Consider the following 17,500-nt stretch of genomic DNA (forward strand, 5'->3'; position numbering starts at 1 on the left):
GTTCCACCATTGAGGTGCCAAGGACGAGAAGAGTCGAGATCGGGATAAGCGACTTTTGAGCCCCCGAAGCGAGGGAGGGGCGAGGCGTCCTGCACTGGTGGAGGAGCGAAGGGAGCGCTGTGAGGTTTGGAACCTGACCATAGATTGCAGGTACAGGGGAGCTGACTGGTGTACTGCCCTGTAGGCCAGAACCAGTGTCTTGAATTTGATGCGTTCCTCTAGCCTAGGTAAACCCAGCCCCCACGTGACCTGCTCTCTCAGTTACCCTAGTGACTGAGAGCAGGTCTGAGAGCAGGTCACGTGGGGGATGGGTTTACCCAGGCTAGCGTTCCTCTGCCAGGCAGCATTTGAGGAAATGACGGGCCTCATATCCAGGGAGACACATTGCGTTTCTTCAAATGCATGTTTCAAAAGTCTGTACATTAAACACATAATATGTTCATGTTTTTGTATCTGTTGGTGGGCTATTTTCGATTTCTTTTATGACATTTATAAAAGGTAGTCAGAGTCTCTTTCACTTTCTCTATGATCGGGTCTCAGCAGAGCTAGAGAGACCGGGAGAGAAATGAAATGACGTAAGTAGGCTACACTGAGCCGTGTTTGGACCACATTTCTTGACCCATGTTGTAAAACTTTGATTTCTAACTGTTCGTTTTTAGTCATTTCAAGTAAATGTGCTGTGTGAAAGCTTCGGTCTCAGTGTGGAGGTCTGCCTTCCTCATGATTCGGCCAGAATTTGAGGAAGTAGTCGGGCCAGCGAGCCAGCTCCGCTTTCAAACACACACACACACACACACGCGCACACACACAGATGTGGACAAATGTGGACACGCCCACATAATCCCAGAGGGAGCGAAAGGGGAGAATTCTAGGGGAGAATTCCTAGTTTCTCCATGACTTTCAAACCTAAATTTATATACTTTGCATATTTATTAGGGCTGTCAAACGATTAATTTTCTTAATCGCGATTAATCGTGCAATTAACTATAGTTAATCGTGATTAATCACATCTTTGTATCGCATGTTTAAAATGCCATTATTTTGCATTGCAAAGCATTTTTAATTAGATATTAATAATTCTTACCAGTGTGTCGTGATTGGGAATCAAATGAATGCAAATAAATGTACTTTGTGATCTTGAATTCTAGATTTATTTTCAATTCAATAGAAGTGCAATGTAGACAGGAGGTCACAAAATGTCTACAAAATGCATCTTGAACAGAAAATAAATGCACAATAATTCTAAACACTCCAGAACGCTCCAGAACCGATACTTCCGGCAGTCGAAACCCAAAATGACACAGCCGAAGAAGGCTGTATCTTAGCTAAAAACTTTGGCACTTCCATGTGAATAATGGCTCGGTATTGGAAACTGTGTATTGATAATGTGTATATCGCGTGAAGCCATTGGAGCCAACCTCCCAGTGGTTAGAGGACCCGTGCATCCGAGACTCTGAAGGAAGAGTGAGTGGTGAATGAGTCTCACTCTAGCTAGCTGGCTGCTAGCTGGCCGCTAGCTGCTCTGGTATGCTTAGCTTTTAGGTGATAGCTCAAACTCGATGTACTTCGGTGATATTTTAATTCCGTTTTACACAAGGTGCAAACTACTGCTCTTGACTTGTCCACTGTGCCATTGGGTGTTATTTAAAGTAAAACGAGCCATTTAGAAGCCCATTGCTGTCTTTAAGTCTTCCATGCCTCCACAGGCAGAAGACAGGAAACGGCTGCGAACGGCTTGACTACAAGCACGGGTGCGACGAAGGGACAAAATAGCGGCATGCGATTAACGCAATAAAAAAAAAAAACGCCTTATGGGCGGCACGCATTAACGCGCAATTAACGCGTTAACGCTGACAGCCCTAATATTTATGTTTAGTTCCAGGGTCTTTAAAGTATTGGTCAAAGGAAATGATTTATTTGCGAATCAGCCTAAGGGCTAATGTACACCGCCTCCGGAACAGATGTGGTATGGCTCCAGTACGGCTGTGAACAGACCCACACTCATGTCATCTGTCAGACGGATGCGGGATCCCACAAAAATAGAACAGGTGTGTAATTTTTCCGTACCGCGTATATCGCCCATCTATTAACATGTCTATCTGTCATCGGATGTACATTGCCTGTAACACACACACACACACACACACACACACACACACACACACACACACACACACACACACACACACACACACACACACACACACACACACACACGTTATTTCAAATGTGATTTCAGATATCTGAGTTTATTCATCACATGGACGCGCACGGCATGCAACATGCACACATACATGCATCAACACACAATTCAAACTTGCATACACACACACACACACACACACACACACACACACACACACACACACACACACACACGTACAAAAACACACAGAGAATAGCCTGAGGCTGATTGTTGCAGTAGGTCCTGTTTCACAAGCAGGCCTGGGAGGTATCTGAGGCCTGGCTGGTTCGATATCTTGACGGCCCCACTGTGTGTGTGAGCATTGTGTGTGTGTGTGTGTGTGTGTGTGAGCATTGTGTGTGCCTGCATTTCATTACACACACCCCACGCAGCGCTCTCTCTCTCTCTCGCGCTCTCCACCAAATGGAATAATTCATCGTGCCTTGATTTTGCTCGGAAGCCTCCGCCGTCATTCTGTCGGCCATCGCCGTGGAGACGCTGATCTGATTGAGGAAAGGGATAATTGATTTGATCAGAGGACGAGGTCACGGGCCACTCGGAGCAGAGAGCGAGAGATTGGAGGGGACTTTACCTGAGTGGCACCATTTTCCACATAATCCTCCTCCATCACCTGCCAGTCATCACCGCGCTACAGGAGAGCCCGTGTGACACATTGGAGATTACTGTGCAACACTCTCATTAGATTTGAACACTTAGCCACCTGTCAAGTGCTCTTGAACAAAGCTCCAACAGGCTGTGGTGGCACTAATGAGACCGGTGCGTACGAGGAGTGAAGAAAAAGTCAATCGAAACACAACTATACACTCTTTAAAAGGATGAGCCCTTTTAAACGTGTCGCAGAGGGCAGTTTGTCACAACACCATTTGAAATCTAAAGAAGTTGTAACACCAACACATATCAATGCTGCTGTCGCTGTGAATACCTTTGCTATTGAACAGTAACACAGAACTACTGTACTGTACCTCCGAGAAAAACGTGAAAAAAACGTTCAACTTATTGTCACAAATATAATAGTGGAATATATATACCGTATATAGATTAGGTAGCTAAAGTGAAGTCAAATTGACTCTCCTCTGTTCTGCGTATTTTTGAGTGTATATTTTTAGTACAAATCATTATTATTTTTTATGCTTTCTAAAACGTAGTTCAATCTAGGCAGTTCAAATCAATTCAACGGTGCTTTACTCGCATGAAAAGCACCATGATCAAAGTCCGTGATCAACTTCCACTGACAATGTGACACTCAATCAATTATCAATTGACAAATTTATCGAGGGACATTTGATAACTTGAACCCAGTTTTCACAACACAACTTGGCAGCTCTGCGGCTCAGATTAAATTGGCTCACCGGCTGAGTTTCTACCATTGATTATCCTGAAGGTCCAAACCACAGCCAGCCAGCCAGCTTTACTGTAAAAAAGGAAGTTCAACTAAACCAGTAGCGAAAAGCGGAAGTGATAAAATACTGTTTTCACAAAAGTGATTTGTGGAGATTAGTTATAAAGAAATCAACATGCATACCATCAGGGTCAAGCTGGGTCATGCATATGTGTCAATAGGAGATTGTCTTAACCTGTTAACCATAAGCATTCTAATTCTTATTCATATTCTTATAATGGCCTTAATCACCTTTTGGATGCAACACCATTATTCCACAATACATTCCATCATGCAGGTGATTGAATACAGTCTGTAACCTTCATTGACTGAGGGTCTTTTTTCATTCTGACCTGTAAGACCACTGCGTCTCTGGGCTATTTGTGGCAGTGCTTCGTCCATCAGCAGCGACCAAGGTTTTCTGCTGAAGGGACAAGTCCAGATATACAGACCTGGTAGAGACACCCATATTTCAGCTGGCAGAGGGACGGACAGACAGACACACACACACACACACACACACACACAGAGGAGGGAGGGAGGGAGGGAGGGAGGTGCTGGTGGAGTGGCAGGCTAAGGGACAGGGCGAGGGGGGGGGGGCAGAGGTGGTGTGAGGAGGGGACAAGGACACGCGGTGATGGTTGTGTGTGTGCATGTGTACATGTATGTGTGTGTGTGTGTGTGTGTGTGTGTGTGTGTGTGTGCGTGTGTACATGTATGTGTGTGTGTGTGTGTGTGTGTGTGTGTGTGTGTGTGTGTGCATGTGTACATGCTTTCTGGTGACACCTCTAGGTTTGGCAGACAGCCAGCAGCTGTCTGTAGATAATGTGTGACAAACGGTGCAAGTCAAAACTCGGAGAAACACACAGTTTTATATATATATATATATATATATATATATATATATATATATATATATATATATATATATATATATATATATACATACATAGTCGGTTCCGAACTTCTCATTAAACTCGTGTCTAGGGGTATTTTATCGTTCCACCAACACCGCAACAAGAATGTGATGAAAAAGGTTACAAGGAGGTTAGGCTGCTGGTTATTAAGGCTGTTGGTTATTGAACTTAGGGGCACTTTACACGAGGACGGTTTCCTATGGTGACGGGGAATTATTGTATCGTTAGTGCCTCCCTTTTAGACGGCGACGGCGAATTTGGGCTCAGGAAACGACACATTTTGAAACCACCTTCCAGAGTGGAATTCTTTGAGACGCTTCCCACTGAGGACTCCATGTAATCGCTTGAAGACGGCACATTTCAGAAACTCTGACGTGCCTGCACACGCGACACACGCGATTATGCCATAGCCATGCGCAAGTTGGCAACCATTTTCAAAATAAAACATCAGTATGAATGAAGTTTGGCAACATTCAGAATTAAGCTACACTGCGGCCAACTTCAGTTACATGTTCATAACGTTACTGCTGCGAGGAGCCGATGGCTGTACCCGGTCGGCATTTAACGTTAGTTACAAAAGCACGTCGACAGTGTTTTCTCACTGCCAGTAGCCTAACTAAATCACTTCAGGGGAGTTTCAAGTAAAGTAACATTTTGCTTTGTATGCAAAACAAAAGTAAAATTAAATCAAAATGGAACTTCCTAACTTATTGGCTGGAATAATATTCCAACAAGATAATAATATACTGTAAGCACTAAAGCAGGAGTTTGTAGTCAACTAGTTGAAATTAATATGTGGCAGTATTTGTGGGGGTCAAAATCTATGTAGGGTGTACCACCACAAATAGATCAGTGTATGGGAGACACTGACTATTAAATTGTGTGACTAGAAAGACACCAATAAATCTGAGAAAATGTACTTTAATTTTGAACAACAGCACTACAACGGTGGCATTACAAATGATATTATGAAATTATTGTGGGAAAAAACAAGAATGCCACTTTTTTTCATGAACTTTAAGCAGAAAATTTAAAAATAGTTTTAAAGCTAAAATAAATAATAAATAAAGATAATTTTAACAGAAACTGCTACTAATGACCACCATGGATTTGAAGAGATTTTTTTTTTTTTTTTGGGTGGGCTAAAGCCCACCCAAAAAAGGCCTAGAACCGCCCCTGTTGGACGGTGTCCTGTGAGTGAGCACTGTCCTTCGGATGAGATGTTAAACTGAGGTCCTGACTCTCTGTGGTCATTAAAGATTCCATCGGCACTCTTCACAAGAGTAGGGGTGTAACCTTGGTGCCCTGGCTCAATTCCCACACAGGCTTTCCTTCAATCATGGCCACCTAATCATCCCTCATTACTTAGTTGTCAACTCTCCACCGTGAGAGCTGATGTGTGGTGAGCGTTCTGGTGCAAACTGGCTGCTGTGCATCACCCAGGTGGGTGCTACACATTGGTGGTGGATGACTTGAGTTGCCCCTCCCTCCCCGTGATATGTGAAGCGCTTTGAGATGATTCATTCGCTGGTGAGCAGCTTATGTTCAAATGAACGGGCAGCCATTTTCAATACTGTACCCAGCTCTTTTATACATCCCTGGTTGTGGTCCTCACTCACTCAGTGTAGCTGAGCAGCTGTGAAAAGTAGCTATTGTTGTATAGCGTGGTTACAGTACAGTACAGTACAGTACAGTACAGTACAGTACAGCCAATGTTCAACATAATGAATGCACTTACTGTAATCGCAAGAAACTTCTCTCCTGTTATTTTCACGTTGTGATCCTGGACGGGACGCTATACAATATGATTGGATGTTTCATTGTCTCATAGAAGCCTATGTGGGCATTTTTATGTTGTGCACAGTATATTTAAGCAATATAGCATGAGAGCAAGTGTGTTGTGGAGAATGCGGCCGAGTGGGATAACAGCTTATCAGCGGGATATATTCCACAACACCACGCAGCTCGAGTGCTATATTGCTTTTATAAAACGGTTTCCAAGTATAATAATATAATAATAATAATAATACTATAAGTCCGACTGGCATGGTATTTTGATAGAGTCAGTTGAAACACTACTGTAAGGCGGGACCTCTAGCAAGAAGATAGACATGCGGGTGATTTGATTGGATCGTTCTGGAGACTGAAGTCGACATTGGCCAATCCTGGCGCTTGCTGAGAGCTTTTTGCAAAGCCCGACACCAGAGCCGTATGCCGACACCAAGTAACGTTACGTCTTATTTAGAAATGCGGGGTTAAGAGTGAGGGCGCGCGAGAGAGGGGTTAAGACATTAGCCCGCGTCTATTCTTGTACAAAACATCATTTTCTGCGAAGTATTAGTAAAGTTATAAGCGAAGATCGATTCACAAGGATCTGAAAGCTGTCTCCGCCATTTTGTTTTTGAGGTACTTTTAGTAAGAGAGTTGCGCCATCATGCGTCCATAATGACTCATTGTACAAGACTTGAAGGACTAGTGACCCTCCATACAGCAGATCAGGAGAAAGCTGTTTGGCTCGAGCGCAGCGCTGCCTTTTAGTAAGAGAGTTGCCATGGCAACCAATAACCCATGGCCATGGGTTATTGAACTCGGTTACTGGAATTATACAATGGCTGTGAACCAATCAGATTGCTTGATTTGAGAGAGCCGTTTTATAAATATACAGTATATCTCAACTATCCAATAATCAAATATTGTTATCGGTCCTCAGTAGTCGGAGCTCTCAGGTCATATAGTCGGTCATTGAGTAATGGCTGTTAGGTCTACGCAGGAAGCGATATGGCTGTACTGAGCACCACTGTGTCTCCAATGCACTTGTCTGATATGTTCAGGAACCTTTTTCCTCCACAAGACTCACAGGGACACCCAGCAGTTATTTACAAATTAAGCACTGCCCATAATGTATTACAGACAATAAGAAACCTCAAACCAAAACAAACAAGGCAACAGTAAATGCCCACAAATGAAGCAGGCACTCCTCGGACCAATCAATATGAAGTGATATCTTCCCTTCTACACTAGTTTCATTCAAATTGTTCTGGTGCTGATAGCCTTTCAAAGTAATTTTTTTTAACTTTAATTTCATTACCTTCATTGGGCCAATCAGAGTAATTTGTGAGGAGAGCTGAATTTGTGTTTTGTACAAGTTTTGTACAAAGTACTTTTGACATTTAATCATAGTGCCAACCAGCCCAAATTATGAAGTGATTTTAAAAGGCAGAAAACAAAATGCAACAATGCATCGCATCCAAATTTGATCAAAATTCATTCAACCATTAGTGTCAGAGAGATATGACATTTGACAGATAGATGGATGGACAGACACTGCAGGAACCAAAACTCACTTAATGACTGGATCATAATGCAGGAGGTAAGTCCACTTCTTAATGACTGGATCATAATGCAGGAGGTAAGTCCACTTCTTAATGACTGGATCATAATGCAGGAGGTAAGTCCACTTCTTAATGACTGGATCATAATGCAGGAGGTAAGTCCACTTCTTAATGACTGGATCATAATGCAGGAGTTAAGTCCACTTCTTAATGACTGGATCATAATGCAGGAGGTAAGTCCACTTCTTAATGACTGGATCATAATGCAGGAGGTAAGTCCACTTCTTAATGACTGGATCATAATGCAGGAGTTAAGTCCACTTCTTAATGACTGGATCATAATGCAGGAGGTAAGTCCACTTCTTAATGACTGGATCATAATGCAGGAGGTAAGTCCACTTCTTAATGACTGGATCATAATGCAGGAGGTAAGTCCACTTCTTAATGACTGGATCATAATGCAGGAGGTAAGTCCACTTCTTAATGACTGGATCATAATGCAGGAGGTAAGTCCACTTCTTAATGACTGGATCATAATGCAGGAGGTAAGTCCACTTCTTAATGACTGGATCATAATGCAGGAGGTAAGTCCACTTCTTAATGACTGGATCATAATGCAGGAGGTAAGTCCACCTCTTAATGACTGGATCATAATGCAGGAGTTAAGTCCACTTCTTAATGACTGGATCATAATGCAGGAGGTAAGTCCACTTCTTAATGACTGGATCATAATGCAGGAGGTAAGTCCACTTCTTAATAACTGGATCATAATGCAGGAGGTAAGTCCACTTCTTAATGACTGGATCATAATGCAGGAGGTAAGTCCACTTCTTAATGACTGGATCATAATGCAGGAGGTAAGTCCACTTCTTAATGACTGGATCATAATGCAGGAGGTAAGTCCACTTCTTAATGACTGGATCATAATGCAGGAGGTAAGTCCACTTCTTAATGACTGGATCATAATGCAGGAGGTAAGTCCACTTCTTAATGACTGGATCATAATGCAGGAGGTAAGTCCACTTCTTAATGACTGGATCATAATGCAGGAGGTAAGTCCACTTCTTAATGACTGGATCATAATGCAGGAGGTAAGTCCACTTCTTAATGACTGGATCATAATGCAGGAGGTAAGTCCACTTCTTAATGACTGGATCATAATGCAGGAGGTAAGTCCACTTCTTAACTCATTCAGGGCCAATGACGTCTTTGACGTGTTATCAGGAATAGCCCAGAGGGCCAATGACGTGTTTGACGTGTTTTTGTTTTTATTACTGCAGCGCGTAGTTCAAACACTTCCTCAGCCTGTGACATAGTATCAGGTCCCTAGCATCTAAGACAACACGTGAACAAACACATACCGCAGCTGTTGTTTTGAAATTGAGCAGGAGGAAAAGCAGAAAACGGATAAGGAGCTTGCCTTGTGCAGACAGGAGAAACGCCATTGAAACGCCCCTCGGCGCGCTGCAGGAGCTGGTCGCTTTCCTGTGTGCCAGCCGGGAGAAAACGGGAGAAAGTAATCCAGAGATGCGTTTGATCATCGAAGGAATGAGGAAATGATTGATCAGAGGGCGGTGAGGACGTGTTGAATAGCCGAGGGGAAAACGGGAACGATCAAATAGCAGGAGGATAGGACAGGGAGACATGGACGAGGACGGGTGGACCAGAACAAAACAAAATAAACACACGGCAGAAGCGGCAGTCACAGCAGCCCGCTGTCCGTTCTCAAGAGCTATTCAGTTGGTTCATGAAATCGCTGGGCTGCGTGCCCTCCAGTGTTGCTCCTGGCCAATCCCGGCGCCACAGGGCGTGGTTATTGCTTATCCTATGTGGGGTTAGAAATCACGCAACGAAGGGGGATCGTGTGTGTGTGTGTGTGTGTGTGTGTGTGTGTCTGTCTGTCTGTCTGTCTGTCTGTCGGTGTGTCTGTCTGTCTGTCTGTCTGTGTGTCTGTCTGCACACTCACTCACACTGCTGTATTGTTGAATGTAAAAAAAAAGCACTTCATGTGTATATATATATATATATATATATATATATATATATATTTTTTTTTTCATTTGTGTCATAACGAATAGTATTTACATGTCTGATGTCAATACAGTTCAAAATAAAAGAATTGAGAGCGAGTTCTGGCTGAGAATGTGTATTTTACAGAAATTGCCTTTTCTCCTGTTTGTCATCTCAGAGAGACCTTTTGGGTGAAAACAGGGTGTATATAAATGGATATAAGTAGAGTACAGAACATGCTAAAAGCTCACTTTTTTTTTCCTGGTGAACCCAGAGACGTACATCTTCATTTTGAGGTATTGCAAATCACTCTGGTGCTAATAGATAATTTACTGTGGGTCTTGAAAGATGACCAACAATTATGAAAATCTTTGGCCTGTGCTAAATATTGGCAGTCCTAAACTGGCCATGAATGAGTTAATGACTGGATCATAATGCAGGAGGTAAGTCCACTTCTTAATGACTGGATCATAATGCAGGAGGTAAGTCCACTTCTTAATGACTGGATCATAATGCAGGAGGTAAGTCCACTTCTTAATGACTGGATCATAATGCAGGAGGTAAGTCCACTTCTTAATGACTGGATCATAATGCAGGAGGTAAGTCCACTTCTTAATGACTGGATCATAATGCAGGAGGTAAGTCCACTTCTTAATGACTGGATCATAATGCAGGAGGTAAGTCCACTTCTTAATGACTGGATCATAATGCAGGAGGTAAGTCCACTTCTTAATGACTGGATCATAATGCAGGAGGTAAGTCCTCTTCTTAATGACTGGATCATAATGCAGGAGGTAAGTCCACTTCTTAATGACTGGATCATAATGCAGGAGGTAAGTCCACCTCTTAATGACTGGATCATAATGCAGGAGGTAAGTCCACTTCTTAATGACTGGATCATAATGCAGGAGGTAAGTCCTCTTCTTAATGACTGGATCATAATGCAGGAGGTAAGTCCACTTCTTAATGACTGGATCATAATGCAGGAGGTAAGTCCACTTCTTAATGACTGGATCATAATGCAGGAGGTAAGTCCACTTCTTAATGACTGGATCATAATGCAGGAGGTAAGTCCACTTCTTAATGACTGGATCATAATGCAGGAGGTAAGTCCACTTCTTAATGACTGGATCATAATGCAGGAGGTAAGTCCACTTCTTAATGACTGGATCATAATGCAGGAGGTAAGTCCACTTCTTAATGACTGGATCATAATGCAGGAGGTAAGTCCACTTCTTAATGACTGGATCATAATGCAGGAGGTAAGTCCACTTCTTAATGACTGGATCATAATGCAGGAGGTAAGTCCACTTCTTAATGACTGGATCATAATGCAGGAGGTAAGTCCACTTCTTAATGACTGGATCATAATGCAGGAGGTAAGTCCACTTCTTAATGACTGGATCATAATGCAGGAGGTAAGTCCACTTCTTAATGACTGGATCATAATGCAGGAGGTAAGTCCACTTCTTAATGACTGGATCATAATGCAGGAGGTAAGTCCACTTCTTAATGACTGGATCATAATGCAGGAGGTAAGTCCACTTCTTAATGACTGGATCATAATGCAGGAGGTAAGTCCACTTCTTAATGACTGGATCATAATGCAGGAGGTAAGTCCACTTCTTAATGACTGGATCATAATGCAGGAGGTAAGTCCACTTCTTAATGACTGGATCATAATGCAGGAGGTAAGTCCACTTATTAATGACTGGATCATAATGCAGGAGGTAAGTCCACTTCTTAATGACTGGATCATAATGCAGGAGGTAAGTCCACTTCTTAATGACTGGATCATAATGCAGGAGGTAAGTCCTCTTCTTAATGACTGGATCATAATGCAGGAGGTAAGTCCACTTCTTAATGACTGGATCATAATGCAGGAGGTAAGTCCACTTCTTAATGACTGGATCATAATGCAGGAGGTAAGTCCACTTGCAGCCCTTCTTGTTCCAAATGTTGGCTTCAAACATCAACAGTCAAAATGGCCGACACTGTGTAAAGACACTGTGTAAAGAAGCATATTGCATTCCGTTTGGTATTATTTTTTACATGACATATTGCCTTCAAAATGGTTTCATTCATTCCCTAATTTTCTCTGCATACAAGTGCAAGCAGTTTTAGCATAATCCATCCATCATTGAAGTTTATTAAATAAACTCGCACTTACGTACATTCAATCAGAACAAAGCAGTTTTCAATCACTTTCAACGGCAAGTTTTGACCACCTGGTCCAGGATTCAAACCTCTGGTCCCAAGCCCACTTGTTAATTCCTACCATGTTACAGCTGCACGACAAGCTCAACAAAAATACAAAATAGATGCTTAGATTCAAACAATTGTGGAAGCCTGTTCCACAGTTGCACCATTTTCCATTGAATCCCATCTCTCCATGTGTGTCATGCAGGCCTATGTTTAGCCTGGCTCATCAGTGTAATACACCCATCAGTGTTTTATGAAAAGCCTTTTTTCACTTTGTCCCTACAAATGAATATGGATCATGTTGCGTGTTAAGGAGGAAGGTGTGAGTGAAATCACCCTGATGCTTTATTGGCCTCCCTCTTGTCCCCCAGCAGCAGCAGGCGGCAGGAGCAGGCGCCGCAATCACACTTTATTGTTTTATGGTTCTCAAATAAAAACATGAATCATCTGGCTTTCTAAAGTGCAATGTCTAATAATATCAGAGTGACTGTTTCTGCCTGCGTCTGCACTCTGACGGAATCACTGGTGTGTGTGTGTGTGTGTGTGTGTGTGTGAGAGAGAGAGAGAGAGTATGTACTGTATGTGTGCTGTGTGTATGTACTGAGTAAGTATGTGAGTGAGTGAGTGAAAGCAAAACAAGTATCAAGTAAATGTGAAAAAGGAACTTGGAGTGTGTGTATTTCTCTCTCTCTCTCTCTCTCTCTCTCTCTCTCTCTCTCTCTCTCTCTCACACACACACACACACACACACACACACACACACACACACACACACACATGTATTTCTTCTGCCGGCGTATGCACTGTTGCATATCTGTAGATGTTGGCTGATTAAAGTGCTCCTCTGTAGCGGCGAGAGACTGAAGGCATCACACAAACTAGATTTACACACCCAGAGACTATCTGGAGATGGGTGTCATTCCTTTCAATTTATCATATCTACTCCACATTCTACTGTTACATGTATTATATTGTAAGTCACTCAGGCAAAGGGTTAATTATAAAAAAATATATACGTATAGCCTATACGTACAGCAGTATCAGTATAAACTTAGACTTGACCTAATTTAGTTTTGTTTGTTGTAGGTCATGATTAACGGTCCGCATCAACAGGGCTGAATCATTGACAGTGGTGTTAGGTGGTACTTAGACTTGAATTAGCAGTATAGTATTAGTCATCCCAAAAAAATAAAAATAAAAAATCCTAATAAATTTTGCTTTGACCTAATTTTTATTGTTGTCTATAGAGTTAGTTCCACCTCTGCGCAGATTCCCCCGCTCTCTTCTCTCTCTCCCCCTCAGGTGTCCTTCATTGGCCTGACGTACACCCCCGCCGCTGCAGCCCTAGGTCTGGCCGTCATCGCCCTAGCCACCTGTCGTCACTCTAGGCCATCTACCCGCTACTCCTTCTACTGTCTGACACCCCGGGCTCTTCACCACCACCGACCCCTATCCTCATCATCCTGGTCACCTGCCTGCCTAAGGGAAGGGGGGGACCCCCCCCCCCCCGGCCTCATCACCTCCAACTCCTATCCTCCCCTCCCCTTAATCACCACCTCCGACTCTTATCCTCCCCTCCCCTCCTCTTAGCTAGTATTCTCTAAACCTACGGACACTTAAAGACTACATTTTCTATTTCCTTTGGACTCTACTTTTTACATTTTCAACTCCCTTCCCTGATTTTAGGATAATTTAAAAACTACATTTTTATATCCCTCTGTTGGACTCTTTTTTACATTTTCAATTTTCTGTTCTCTTGTAAATTTTATTTCCATAATAAACCATTTACAGAGTTTCAATGCCGGAAAACTCTGTTCATGGTTTAGCCCGGCATCTCTCGGCCTGTCTCGGAGGGGAGTCCCCGGATGGGGGTCCGCCGCTGGGTCCACTGCCTGGGTGGGCCCGCGTGGCCTGCGTGGCCTGCTCTCCCAGTTCCCAGTCACTAGCTGGGGGCGGGTCTGGGAGCGGGTCGCGTGGGGGGTGGGCTTACCCAGGCGACCATTGCTGGGCCCCTGTAGCACAACGACCTCACAAGGTTCCTCCTCAGCCAAGCCAAGTCACTGGGGCAATCCATTTGGTGGAAAGGTTTTCTTGCGTTCACTGGGGGTGTGGGGACGCCGCTGTGTCCCGGCCCGGCCTTCTCTCCCACGCCTTATGTGTGGGGGGGGGGGGGGGGGGGGGGCATCGGTGCTCTTCATCACTGGTCGAGGGCTGCCGGTTGGTTTAGAACAGTTTAGGTAGGCGATAGATTAGCTACAGCCTAAGGCTGACCTGTTAGTGTTCAGGCAAAGATCAGACTAGAGCAGAGTAGGATAGGCCAGATTAGGCTGTAGACTAGCTAGATACTATGTCCCAGTTAGCTCTGGTTAATGCTTAGAGTAGTCAGTTGTCTGATCTTCCCCCCCCCCTCTCTCTTTCCCCCGCTCCTTTCCCTTCTTCCCCCTCCTGTTCCCCACTCTCCCACATTTCCCACTCCCCCCCCCCGCACCCTCTCTTTCCATGCTCTTCCCTCCCCCGCCGCCCCTTCCCACGTTCCCCCTGCTCTCCCTCCCCTGCACCCTCCCACCTCTCCTTCTCTGTTCTCTCCTCCTCCCTGTCCTCTCCCCTCTCTCACATTCCCCCTGCACTCCTTCCCTTGCACCCCCCACCTCTCCTTCTCTGCTCTCTCCTCCCCTCTGTCCTCTCGGGGGGGGGGGGGAGGAGGGGGCGGAGAGGTCTGTTCCCTCCCCCGCCTCCTCCTCCCGCGATCCCCCTGCACCCTCCCACCTCTCCTTCTCTGTTCTCTCCTCCTCTCCCCCTGCACTCCTTCCCCTGCACCCTCCCACCTCTCCTTCTCTGTTCTCTCCTCCTCTCTGTCCCCTCTGGGGGGGGGGGGGGATGTGGGACGCTCCCCCTGCTTCTCTACCCTGGCTCTCCCTCCCCTGCACCCCCATCTCTCCTTCTCTCCTCCTCCTCCTCCTATCTTCTCCCCACCTCCCCCCTCTCCTCCGTCTATATTGCTCATTCTCTCCCCACCTCCTCCCTCCCCCTGCTCTCTTCTCCCCCACACCTCCCCTCCCTTCCCCTCTCCTGCTCTCTCCTCTTGCTCCTCCCCACCTCCTATACCCTCCCCACCCCATCACTCTCTCACATTCCCCCTGCTATTCTCCCTTCTCCTGCGCTCTCCTCTGCTCTCCCCTCATTCCTATATTTTCTATATTATCAATTGTTCAAATGTTATCTTTATTCTGTATATTCTTGTTACTGTGTGTTAGCTAGAATTAGCTAGACATACTTTCTGTGAAGCCCTCTGAGACATGCTTGTGAATTAGGGCTATATAAATAAACTTGACTTGACTTGACTATACGTACAGTGTGTCATACCCTTCTGGGCATGGTTATTTTTTAACCCATTTAATCCAGAATTTTTCCCAGTCATGAAAATATACAAATCATGTGTCATTAGTAACCCATTGAAATAATCAATCATAATTTTTTTAAATTTCCATGGAAAAGTGGGTGAAAAGGTGAGTTTTATGGTCGGCAACAATTGTGACCGGTGGGATAACACAGTGCATCTAATGTGTATACTGAATTAATATACAGTATTCCTCCCATGCAGTCATCAACATTCTGATCCCAGCCCACCTATTAACACATTTGGGGGAGGGGGGCTGTCTTGGAGGGTGGGGCCTCTGTGCTAGAGGGTAGAGCCTATGTGCTAGTGGGCGGAGCCTCAATACTGGAGGGTACCAACCCTCCCCCTTTTCCTCCACCACCTCCTCACCAGTGGGGGACTGCTTCATCCTCATCCTCCTCTGGGACTCCCCGACTCTGTCCACCTCCTGCTGGGCTCCGTACTTCCTGGCCCAGTCGATGGATGGGTTTTCGCCCAGAAGGTGGAGGTTGGAGTCGCTGCTGGTGAGGACGATGCTGTCCCTACAGTGTACAGGTTGTCTCCACTGCCCCGCTGTCTCCTTCACAGTCATCATGATGACCATGATCGAAAAGCACCACCTCCTTGAAAATTTTCTCCACGAGGAGGAAATGGGAGAAGTCTTCAAAGATCAGCTCCTGGAAATGTGGCACCTCTGAGGTGCAGGCTGAGCATGTATGGGATGAAGATCTGCAGGAGAGGAGAGCCTCGTGGAAGAAACGCTTGCTCACTATGTTGCTGTCATAGTCACATTTCTTGATGACTCGGGTCTGGCAGCGCTGGATGGTCTTACAGAGTCCTCTGTACCCTGAGACTCCAGTCTCCATTGGTGAATTATATACACAAAGGTGTACAGTGCATCATCCATTTGCTCTCTCAAGAGGAACTTTGCCCTCTGGATGAAGACAGAGGCGCTGGATACTTCAAAACCCTGCTGCAGACCCTCCAGGCTCAGCTACTCCACCTTCTCGTAGCAGCTCTGCATCTTCACCAGGTGGAAGGCCAACATACTGATCTTCTCCATGTGGCTCACCACAATCTCATTTGTTGAGGATGTTCTTGCTCATGTTCACCTGCTTCCTGAAGAAATCATGGTAGATCTCGGAGAAGCCCTGGATGGTTGGCTCCATCATGGCATCCAGGGTGGAGCTGATGTAGGGCTGGATGCTCACCTTCAGCAGCTTCTCTGCCTTGGGGTAGACCACCGCTCACATCTTGTTGGTGACATGCTGGTGATGATCTGGTCCATGTTTGTTCATATGGAGGCCTGCAGCATGGGATGTCCCGCCTCACCACAGCCTTGTACTTGGTTTGGCCCTGGTGCTGCAACAGGTTGTGTACACCGTATCATTGATCAGCATCCAGTTCCTCTGCCTCTCATGCTTCTTGCCTTTGAGTCAAGGGGGATAAGCTCCCTCAATTTGGGCAGGAGGCCCTCCATCACCAGGGTTAGACAGTATCTGCGACGGTATGCCACATGTCATCTCACAGGTGCTGTAGTGCCCATGAGCCTGGCGGTAGAGTCACACTGCATTGTTGAAGGTCTGAACCTTGTTCTCCTATGACAAACCATTGTTGGCGTGGCTGACATACATTTGAAAATCATCAATCATATACACATCCCTAATGTATCTGTATAAGTATGTGTATACCTAGAGGCACTGTGTTATCCCACCGGTCACTATTGTTGCCATGTTTACTCATTCAATGACCACACTAAACAAAGTTGAGTAATTGCAAATGCATATATCAACACGAGACACCTTCAAGATTATGTGTGCCAAAAATTGTTGTCCTATCTTTATGTTAACATACTTTAATAACCTTTTGTTTGGGAGCTTTGATGCAGCCAAGCTCTTCTCCTGGTGCAAGCAGGAAGTAAACAGCTCTGGTCATGTGACAATTTAGACTAAACATGTGACACTGCACATAATTGAGACCCTTTATTCTTTCAATATTTGCTGGAAATGCATTGATACATCATTCAGTAACATTTTTAGATTCTTATAACTGAAAAACCTTTTTACGGTCAGTATTGTG

General features: G+C 44.7%; 1 pseudogene across 1 annotated transcript; it reads right to left on the reverse strand.

The window, feature by feature from the left end:
- Positions 1-2,717: 2,717 nt before the first annotated feature.
- On the reverse strand, positions 2,718-17,055 carry LOC310791626 (protein Niban 2 pseudogene; annotated as a pseudogene). Its single transcript has 2 exons — positions 15,768-17,055; positions 2,718-2,834 (listed from the first exon to the last, which is right to left on the reverse strand). The product of its transcript is annotated as a protein Niban 2 pseudogene (transcript).
- Positions 17,056-17,500: the final 445 nt, after the last annotated feature.

Source organism: Poromitra crassiceps, assembly GCF_964638095.1.
Source record: "Poromitra crassiceps genome assembly, chromosome: 16".
Classification (NCBI taxonomy): Eukaryota; Metazoa; Chordata; class Actinopteri; order Beryciformes; family Melamphaidae; genus Poromitra; species Poromitra crassiceps.